At 30.8% G+C, this 11181-nt stretch overlaps 1 long non-coding RNA gene across 1 annotated transcript; it reads left to right on the top strand.

The window, feature by feature from the left end:
• Positions 1-319: 319 nt before the first annotated feature.
• On the top strand, positions 320-864 carry LOC107458761 (uncharacterized). The gene is made up of 3 exons (XR_008001353.1): positions 320-462; positions 576-641; positions 814-864. It is a non-coding gene; the product is annotated as an uncharacterized LOC107458761 (long non-coding RNA).
• The last annotated feature ends 10317 nt before the right edge of the window (positions 865-11181 follow it).

Here is an 11181-nt window from a genome sequence, read left to right as displayed (position 1 = left end):
GTAGTGGTGGAGGAAGAGAGTGCTCGTGTGGGTGGCATGTTAAGTTAGAGGCTTAGATTATAATCACTTCTAGAGAAGTAAGCTATTAAGCTAACAATTGAAAGGATTAAGTGGCATAGACTGCCTTGTTCAGTATGAGTGCTGAATTATAAGTGAACTGACACAATGGTTGATTTTACGATATAAACTGATGTGAATTATGTTCAAAATTCACCTTTTTGTGATGTATGCCCTAGGATAATTGCCTATCATTTGAAGGTTTGAAAACCAGCCAACCTAGTAATATTCAGTTTTGTTTTATTTTGATGTATGGCTAATATGATGCCTGATTGGCATTGCATATTCTTGCAGGAAGCTTTGGTTGGTGAGGCTTCAGGTGAAGAGCAACTTTTTTCTCCAAAAAATAGCTTAGCTAGGGACAGAATTGGTAGTGAGCTTGAGTATTATCATGAAAAGATCAAGGTTTGCACTTCCCTCTGTGCATCCTTAACTGCTTTATTTTTACTTCTCGCTGCCATAATTTAGAAGCTCCATGGCTTGATAGTTGGTTTCCTTATAATTACCATGTTTTACAGGAGCATTATGGAGTATCGTCTCAGGCTACTGATGTGGGATCAAGTCCTCTTGTACGTAGATTTCAGGTAAATCTCTCTCTCTAGTATGTTCTTGTTATGATATAATTTTTACTTTGTTTATTATTTTTGCAATAGTTTATGTAGACTGTTTTAAAGTTCCTATGGATTACTGTTAGGCACACTATTCAAATCCAAATAAAAATTTTAATTCTTATGTTATGTATGGTATATTTTTCAGGTGATTGATGCATTAGTTAGCCTCTTCTGTCGTTCTAATATATCTATAGAGACACTGTGGGATGGTGGTTGGCTTCTACGCCAGTTGCTTTCTTACTATGACTCAGAATTCAACAGCAACTACCGTGCAATTGTACCAATGATTTAAATGATTAGTGACGAACTAGTACATGACATGAGTACAGATATGAATTTATCCTTCCCATGTGAGTGATTGGTATAAAAGACAGGATACTGCATGCTGAAGAAAATAGAAATTGAAACAAGTAAATAGGAGAATATTAAGTAGAAATAATAATAGGGTTTGAAATATTGCACTTTTTGATAAACCATGCCTTGGTGAGCACTGCTCTATGTTCTCATTGTCTTTGATATTGAACCCACATTTAGAACCATGATTGTAGAAATCCATATATGAACCAAGGGTAAAAAAGAGAAGATTTGATATATGCCCGAGGGATAAACTAATTTCATCTCATTTGTGGTGTTGTATGCATTTCCGAATGAAATTACTTATGCAGGTTTCATACAATAGTTGTGCTTCTGCTCTTATGGAGGAAGCTAGAGGTATTTGGTCTGATTTTCTTGTTACTGTTCTCTGTGAGGAGTGGAAAAAGTGTAAAAGAGGTTTTTCAGCGTGTTACTTAACAAACAGATGAGCGTATTAGTAAGTTGTTAGATACAAGCTTGGCTCTTTTGGAAAAGATTTAAAAGAAGTTAGAAAAGTTGGAACGGGCAATTAGAAAGGCCAAGAAGAAAAAGCTGAAACAAAAGAGATGGAATGAGGCTTATGTTAGCTATTATGAGAAGGTTAGAGCATCAAGTAGTTCTAGTGCAGTTCCACTACCACTGCCACCGCCGCCACCCTCAATGTCTTCGGATCAGGACTATGATGATGAGGAGGATGAAGATGACACTGAAGACTATAGCCGATAGTTTTAGTATGGTTGAACAATATACTAAGAATTATAGTTGATGATCAATACACTTTATTTATGTTTTGAATTATATTGACTTGCTTGTTTATAGTACTTTTTTTTAGTTTGATAATACGATGAATTTGTTTATATTTTGAAATATTATAAATATTTGAATACAAATTAGATAAAAATTTGTATTAAATTTATATTTATTTTGTATGAAAATAAGTTTATTTTGTAATTGGAAAAATAAAAAAAATTCTATTTTACCTTACTGATGGATTTACAGACGGATTTTCTGTCTGTAATCAGAGTGTGAAATGATTTTCCAAGGTTCAAATTACAGACGAAAAATCTGTCAAAAAATCCGTCTGTAATGACAGATGGAAAATTCGTCTATAATGACAGATGGAAAATCCGTCTGAAAATTCGTCTGTGATTACAGATGGAAAATCCGTCGAAAAATCCATCTGTAATTACAGACGAAAAATCCGTCGGAAAGTTCGTCGTCTTTGGGAAATTGATGAATAATTTACAGAGGGAAAATCCATCTGTAACTGGTAAAAATCCGTCGGTAATTTTTCGACGGAAAAAAATCCGTCGGTAAATAATTTCCGACGGGGCTTTTACAGAGGGACAAAATCCGTCAGTAATTTCGTTGGTAACCAAAAATCCGTCTGTAATAAAGACTAAATCTGTCTGTAAATCTATCTATATTAATCCATTTTCTAGTTGTGATCGGAGGAATGTTCTAGTTGAACTAAATAGATTTGAATTAAGAATTGCAGAAATTTAAATGGCGGAAAACGTAAATGGCAAGGAATGTAAATAATGGAAAGTAAATGGCAAAATGTAAAGTACAGAAAGTAAATTGCAGGAAATTAAATGGGAATGGGGATGATTGAACATAAATGTAAACACTAGAATATAAAGAATGTGGAGGTCAGAGATGGGAAGTTCATTGGGTTCAGGAGATATTGTATTCTCCAGATCAAGTTTATTCTTATCTCTTCCTCAATCCATGCAACTCATTGATCTCTTGGCAATCTTAGGTGATTGAATCACAATTCCTTGGCCATTCAATCATAATTCAGGGTTGCCCAATTAGGATCCCCTGCTTCCTAACCTCTTTCTAACTTAAACTCTATGCTATTTATACACTTCCTTCATTCAGTCTTCAAGTCTTTGGATTGGGCTTTGGCCTTTGTTGAAGCAAGTTAAAGTGGCTCTTAGTGACGTGAATGAGGGACGTTTGGCAACTAACATTTATACTCTGCATGGGTGCCCAATTGTAATAGTTGGTATCAACGTTGGTGATCAACGTTTGTATGAAAACGTTGAGTCAAACGTTATTTGAAGAAGGATTGAGAGTTGCCACTAACGTTTGACTCAACGTTGGTGCACCAACGTTCGTCCAGCCACACATGCGCGTCACCCATGCGTACGCGTCAAAACAGCGTTTTGCGCTTGTGCGTTGTCCACGCGTTTGCGAGACTGGCTAAAATTTGCTTTCACGTGTATGCGTCATCGATGCATACGCATCACGGAAAAGCTTCCAACTCTAGAAATGAAATCTTATCGAGAACGTTGGGAGTAACGTTGGTTACCAACGTTCCCTCCAACATTGCATCCTGGTGCGTACGCACACTGCCTTGTGCTTGTGCACACTTGCAATTTTTCTTCTTGTGCGTACCTACACATTACTTTGCGTACGCACACAAGGCAATTCTTCCAGCTCCAGCTTTGAGATTTTTTGTGAACGTTGGGGGTAACGTTGGTTCACCAACGTTCCCCCCAATGTTTGCATCTCTTTTACAGAACGTTGCCAGCAACGTTGGTGGGCCAACTTTGGCCACCAATGTTGCATTGTCTTCTTCCCTCAACCTTTGAGGCAACATTGGTGAGCTAACTTTGGCCACCAACATTGTTTTCTCTGCTTCTTCCTTGCCATTCCTCTGCTTCTTTTCACTTATCATCAACCAAACAATGCATCAAAGTCTTGCTATAATCACAAGATTTTTGCCTTATTCATAGCATCAAGTAAATCTTGCATAAATCTCATGAAAATGCATATAATTAACCGTGTTTGATTGAATCAATATATGCATGAAATTCTCATCCAAATACTTACTTATTGCTTAAGAAAGTGCATGATACATAATGAAAACTGATGAAAAAGGCTTGTGAAACTAGCCTAAGATGTCTAGGCATCATGTGTATATGTAATTGGTAATGTGGATGCATAATAAAGAAAAAGATAATGGGCTTTGTGTCAAAGTGCTAATGCGGAAGTGCTCGCCTGATTGTTAGCCTGAGATTGTTAATGCAGGAATGTTCACCTAATTGATAGCCTGTCTCTTACCGTGATGCCAAGATATCCTAATTGACATGGGTTTGTCCATGATGATAATTGTGCCTAATTGACATGGTAAAGAGACGATATTTGGGGTTTTCCCCGAGTAACATCGTCAGGTTGCGGGTAGACAACCGACGCATGAGCTCATGGCCTGCATAGGAAAGGCATTCATCATATGCATTTGTATGAATTGTTTGAATGTTCTACGTATTGTGCTTTATTGTTTGTGAATTCCTTGTACTTAATTTATGCGTGAACTGTTTATGTTCTTGTATTGCGTGTCTTTTTGACTTTTTATGTTTGTTGGTTCTTGTATATGCCAAGGATTAAGATAGTCGAGAACTGATTACTGTAACTCAAAAACTGACGTAAATGGGATTTGTTCAAAGTAATATATATTGAAGAGAATGAACTAAAGTCTTTAAAGGAAGTTTTAAGGAATTCTAATGGTAATTATTTTAAAGTTATAAAGCAATTATTTGCAACCTATTTCCTTAATCTCACGGCATTCACTATCCCTACCGAGAACTTGTGAGGACGAAGTTCTCACCTCCTTACAGATTTTTTTTTCAACAACAGGTTCAGGAACCCTTGGCAAGGAGTCGCGACCGACCCACAAAGTTTTATATATATGTATTCATATTCTCTGGATTTTGGTTTAATCTTAGATTTTATTTTTTTTTCGTCATTTATTGTTCTGGAAATTTCAGAGGAATAGGGCTTTTATTTGAGGATCTTCGAATAAGTCTATGTATATAATATTATGTGAATATATGTATATATCTTTGTGATTGAGTGATTAAGAGTAACTTTTCATGTTTCTTAATTAAAGTTTTAAAGGAATAGAGGTAAGTAGCGCTCAAACTTTTAGTACGGTTATGAGGTGCTAAAAGTTAGGGTGTTACACACCTCGTCATCTGCACAATACCAATATAAACACCTATACTACTACTTAGACTACCATCACAGCAGAACCAAAGGGATGATGACGACGATGATTATCAGGACCCGTAACTATTAGGGTTTTGTTTTGATTTATTTGATAGTATTGTCATTTATTTTTCGACTTTTTCTTCTGTATTATAATTTCACATTATAGTTGATTGTTTTCATTAAAAAATATATTTGATTTTCATTAACTCAATTTGAATATTAATTTTTGACATATTAATTATGATATATTAGGTTTTAACAATTTTTGATGAGTTTTTTGCCGTAAAAATTTATTTTAATAATTTTCTATTTTTTAAATGAAAATAATTAATAAAAATTGTGTCGCTATTGAAATCGATGATAATGTTATTGTTTTTTTTTTTTGGTTTAAAATAGACAAAATAAAATAAAGAAGACAACAACTTTGTCGATATTTTAATACGTAAATCAATGGCTAAAATGTCATTTTTATTAAATCAAATATTGATAAATTATTTGTTGATTTTAGATGATATCGATTGTTAAAATATCTTTTCCTTTGTTTTTTGGATGTTTCTCGTAGTGATTTGTGATGATTAAAAAATTTTATTTACTCTAAACAAAAGCTTTTTTGTCTGCAAACAATAATTTAAGAATCAATTTGAGTTTGTCAGTATATCAAAAGATACGGCTATTAAGTAAATAATCGTTTCTATAGAATAGCGTTGCACACAAGCCCATAATCACTATCTAGCTGTTTGTGATTGTCTACCTTCACTTTTTGTCTTTAAAGGAAAGTATCCTTACCACTAACATGCATATGCCCTTCAAAGCTTCTTCAGGTGAAAAATGGTCCAACTTGCCGGCATGCCACTGAAATATAGTCCTACTATTCTTTTAGAAAGAAAAAAAAATTATATATATATATATATAAAATAAAGTATGAGAAAACAAATTTGATAGCTACAGATAGAGCATATCATGAAGCGGTTGTTCTTAGCTTCAGATGTTGTAACCTCTTGTAAGTAACTGTCTCTTTCTGTTCTGTCCAAGGACAACTTCATAGATAGAGATAAAATCCCCACAACGAAATCCACATGAAAGTTAACTGAAAACTGGATAAAAGAAAGAATCAAACCCACTTGTGAATTTGTCTTTTGTGCACAAACTATTATGGTCGCACCACACCGTCCCAACTTTTGGGAATCTAATTCTTCCTCTATATATATATAACTAAAAAGAGAATATATTTATATTATATATACACATATATATCCAAAACCAACAAACCGCTAAATAATAGAAAAAAGTTAACGGAATAATAAAATTTATTATTTTATCAACAATTTTAATTATTAATTTAATTTTTTTAGTATAATAATCTAATAATATATTTTTAGCTTATAATTTTTAAACGTTATTAATAACTAAACAGTTGACAAAAAAATAATAAATTTTATAAATATTTTAGCATTCCTCTAAATAATGTACGTGATGCGTCAAATAACGCTCTTTATTTTTGCTTTCATGCATCTTGCATTGCTACTCTTTATCATCACAACACACATGTAAGATCGTGTGAAAGGTTGCATTGCTTTAGCAACCATAATAGTTAACTCTCTCTCTCTCTCTCTCTCTCTCTCTCTCTCTCTCTGGGTGTGAGGGAGGTATGTAGAAAATGAATAAAACCCCATGTGGGTGATTGAACAAAATGTGGTAAAGTTATGTGTACATTAACTGGATCAGAATCTTTGCTAGAGAAACTGAATAGTAGAGCTAGCTAGGTTTTGCTTTATCTAGGAGCTTATGTTGATTACTATTCCACTGAGGGTAATTGGTAAGTTTGGAATCTCTCCTTTTATGGAATTAAAAAAAGCTGATTATTATTCCACCGCTAATTATTGTTTAAGAAAAGAATGGAAAATAATTGTATATATTAATGAAGGAGGGATTTAAGACATAGAAAAGGTCTTTCGCCAAATTAAAAGACTCTATAAGCTCTTTCTCTCAAAGGAATTGGTCTTATATACAACTCAATCCACGTCAGTTTTAAAGTGTTAAAATTAAAAAGGTACTTAAGCAAAGATTCAAACTGATGACAAAGGAAGAAAAAAAACAAGTTGATAACTTATAATAGTTGAAATAGTCGTTTTACTTGAATAGTGACATAATTAGGGATGCCACTATATATTTTTCATTGAGTGAGGAAATAGAAGCACACTTCTCTCGAAACATATTCAAAATTCTAACAGAAGAATTCTCGTTCCATTTTTCTAAATTTTTTAAATACATGAAATATATAGTTAAACTATCCTTTATATTTACTAATTTAAATATTTCGACACGAAACTTGTGTGAAGACTTAAATTATCAAGAAACTAACATGATGTTATATTATTTTACTTTTCAGTTTATGATGTTGAAATTTAATAAATTTTTTGTTCAAGACAAGATATATCTTTTTTGGATTTTTTTAATTTTTTACAAGTTTCTTCATTAGAAATTTTTATAAAGAGGTGGAAAATGGAAATCCCTGACAATGAGGATAGGATGGAAAGAATTTAGGGTTGGAAAATAGAAAACATTCAAACAGAGAGGCACTCCCACCCGGCCTTGCCCCGTTAACATTCTTTTTGGTCGCACACATTCAATAACTTGTACGTTCTTTAATTTTATTAATTTTTACTTAAGACTCACAATTTATACAACTTCTTGCATTCATCAATATCGTCCAAGCAAACCCAGAACAATGAAAATAATGGTTTTCCGGAGCACTTTCATTGCACTCTAATATGCAAAATTACGTGTCACCATAACAAATGTGAAGGTTAATCGATAGACTAGAGAAGTAGTTGAATCTACAGCTTCCTTTTTAAACTCATTTACATTAGTTTCAAATTGGATTTAAAATTTATTGGCTGTTAAATTTGTCAAGTTGATCGATATTTTAGAAAATAATTTTATTTTGTTTGTTTATGATTGATCTGACACTGGAAAAATTTTTTATTTTTGGTTGCTATGATTTCTATCGAATAGATAAAGCATGAGATAATTTTATTTTATCCAATTTCAATACAAAACAAAAAAAACGTAGAAAAAAAAATGATATAGTCATGTATTATAGACCAGCTACAATGTGCAATGTGACTTAGATTTGGTTTCCACATAATGATGGATTTTTTATTATCTTTCACAAGGATTACGATCACCAATTTTTTTAAGATTTCACTCAATTTTATTTGGGACAAATCAAATTTCTATCCAAATTTGATTTAGCTATATTCATTTCTTAGACTTTTAACCATTAAGTACTCACCTAACTTAGCAAGAGAATTTCCTCAAGACCATGAATACAAGATAAAAATATAAACAAAAGAGTTTAACATAATTTTCTAACTTTTTTAAGATTACTCTCTTTGTCTTTTTTTTTTAATGACTTTTACTATATCTCACTTAATGCCTTTTTCTATTGATAAGAAATAAAGAAAAATAAAAATTGAAAAACAAAAAATTTAATATGAAATCATGCATGAAGAAAAAGATAAAGCTTGAAAGATATGAAAATCCAAACAATGTATTCACTCTCCTTATTTCAATTTCTGGCCATTTATCTTTTTTAAAGAAGAGTAACACCTCCAAAACTTGAATTAGGTTGAACACCTTTGACTTGTTCTTTTGCCCTAAATATCAGAGTAGTAATGTAGAGAGGAGACGAAATAGCAGTAGTGATTAGAGTTAGCTTACATCTTTACCTAGCTGCTTCTCTTTTTTCCTTTCTCATTTGGTGCTTCAAGGATATGGGTCATTTATCAAATATTTTGCTCCAAATTTTGTTTTTCACCTTTGATTTGTAGCAGTGATTTACAACCTCTATTTTTTCTATCTTACTCGAATAGTACATGTAGAAGAAAGACATTTTCAACAAACTAAAATAAAAGCATAAAGATAGAAATGTTATTATGATTTTTTTCTGATTCGATTATTTGATTTTTGTTTTGTGTCATAACTTCTAATAATTTTTTCTTTTTTTTATTTCTTAAATTTAGTAATCACTTTTTCCTTTTGATTTAAACCATAATCCGAGCTTCCTTTTCTTGTTTGTTTTTGAAATTAATCACATAGGTTGCAAAGAGAAAAAAAAGGGTGAATTTGGTTGCTTGACTTTGGACCAAAAAAGAGAATTTTTTTTTATTTATTTTGATATCAGAAATAATACTCTTGTACCACTAAAAAATAAAATGAATACTTTTGATTTTAGGCCTATTTTACTATTGTTTAATTTTGATGAGCACTATTTTTTTTTGAACAATAAATACACAGATCACAAATAATTTTAGACTTTTAGCTTAAGACTATAATATTTAATTATCATCAAATTATATTTTATATTTTCAAACTCAATCAAATGTATGTATATAAGACATCATAAGAAGACAACTAGATTGCAGTTACAATTTTAAACAATAATATACATTGTATGTATTAATTGGGATTCAGTCTTTTGAGTTCTACTATAATTTTCTTTTAATGTTTTTGTTTTTGTAGGCTTGTTACATTTTGTATGGAATTACGTATTATTAATATATATATAATTTGTCTAGTTTTGAACTATTGATGACACTTGTTGTGTCACAAATTTAAATTTAAGGTGATGGTAATTAACTTTTTCGTATTCGAAAATCGTTTTATTTAATTATCAAAAACATTAGAATCTATATCATAATCCAAATTAATTTCATTCACAAAAACAATATAATTTCGGTCCATACTATCAGTGCACTATAGTTGAGTTGTGAAGGAGATAGCCAGTCAAAGATTTTGTGTTGTAATCATTAAAGTTGTTAGTATGTATTTACCCAAATGAAAATGATATTTTAAGGAAAGGGTAATAAATTAGAACAAAGGAACAAAGGAACAAAGGAAACAGTAAAGAAAAAGTATTAAGGGGTGGATGGCAGGGGAAAAATTAAAGGGGCAAAAAAATATAAAAATTAAAGAAAGGAAGACAGTGACAGTGTGCCAGGTAGATTTGTTCAGATGCTAAATGGGGCCCCCTCAAGTTTTTGAGCTGATGCATGATAAAAGGGTTCTTTTTCCATTAGGGCTAAAAATTAAAATTAAAGTGCTAGAATTATCTTGTGGACCTCATGGCCCCAGCAAACTGATTTGAATTGTATTTGAAAAGGTCATATTACGTTGAAGAGTATTTTTAACAAAAGTTAAAAATAATTATTATAAAAAAATAAAAAATAAAGATATCATTTGTATTTATAATCTCCTAAGACTTTTAATTACAATATTCACCTTTTATAATCTCCATGCTATCAAAATTGAACTAACAATTGATTTAGTTATGCTAGTAAATTATTATTGGATTAGTAGTTCGATGGATGGAAGACCGAAAAAATTATTTGACCCATTAAAAATTTTCTATATTCATAATGAACAAATGTAAATCAAATATAAAAATCAATATTTACATCACACAGCAGAAAATTATAAAATGTTCAAGAAAAATGTTTTAATTTCTTTAATAAGAAAATATTTTCTATAACCCAAATAAAGAAATAAATGAAATTTTAACAATATGAAGGTATTCTGCGATAAGATGGGAATATTAATATTGCTTTTGAGAAGAGTTACACGACAAACACATTAACATAGTGATTCATGAATCATGAGTGGTATGCCCAAAACTGATTTCTTCCCTCAAGGTTAGAGCATCATCAAACCTTATATATTTTTGGGGTGATGATAGGTAATCAAAAAATAATTATAATATAAAAGTGTTATATAAAAATTTTTATTTTTTTGATAAGTAAGTGATATATATTTTTTTATTGTTTATCTTTTTTATTATCTACTATTTTACTGTATGTCTAGAATCATTAATGTTCTTTCCAAAATCAATTTCAGTTTCTCTCAAATCAAATTCCTAACATCTCTCAATCACATTATTATCTATTAAAATGCAATAATTCTCTACAAAAATTATGAAAATTAAATTAAACATTTTTAACAATTTATACTATACAACTTATATTTTACATATAAACTATTAAAAAATAAAATATAAAATATAAACAAAAATTTAAAAATAAATTTTTAAAAATAATTATTAACTCATCATATTAAAATCAATAAATAAGCATATATATAAATATTAAAATAAAAATATTAA

The sequence above is a fragment of the Arachis duranensis genome, chromosome 7, assembly GCF_000817695.3.
Source record: "Arachis duranensis cultivar V14167 chromosome 7, aradu.V14167.gnm2.J7QH, whole genome shotgun sequence".
Lineage (NCBI taxonomy): Eukaryota > Viridiplantae > Streptophyta > Magnoliopsida > Fabales > Fabaceae > Arachis > Arachis duranensis.
The sequence above is the reverse complement of the archived record's forward strand: the minus strand, read 5'-3'. Positions and strand labels throughout refer to the sequence as shown.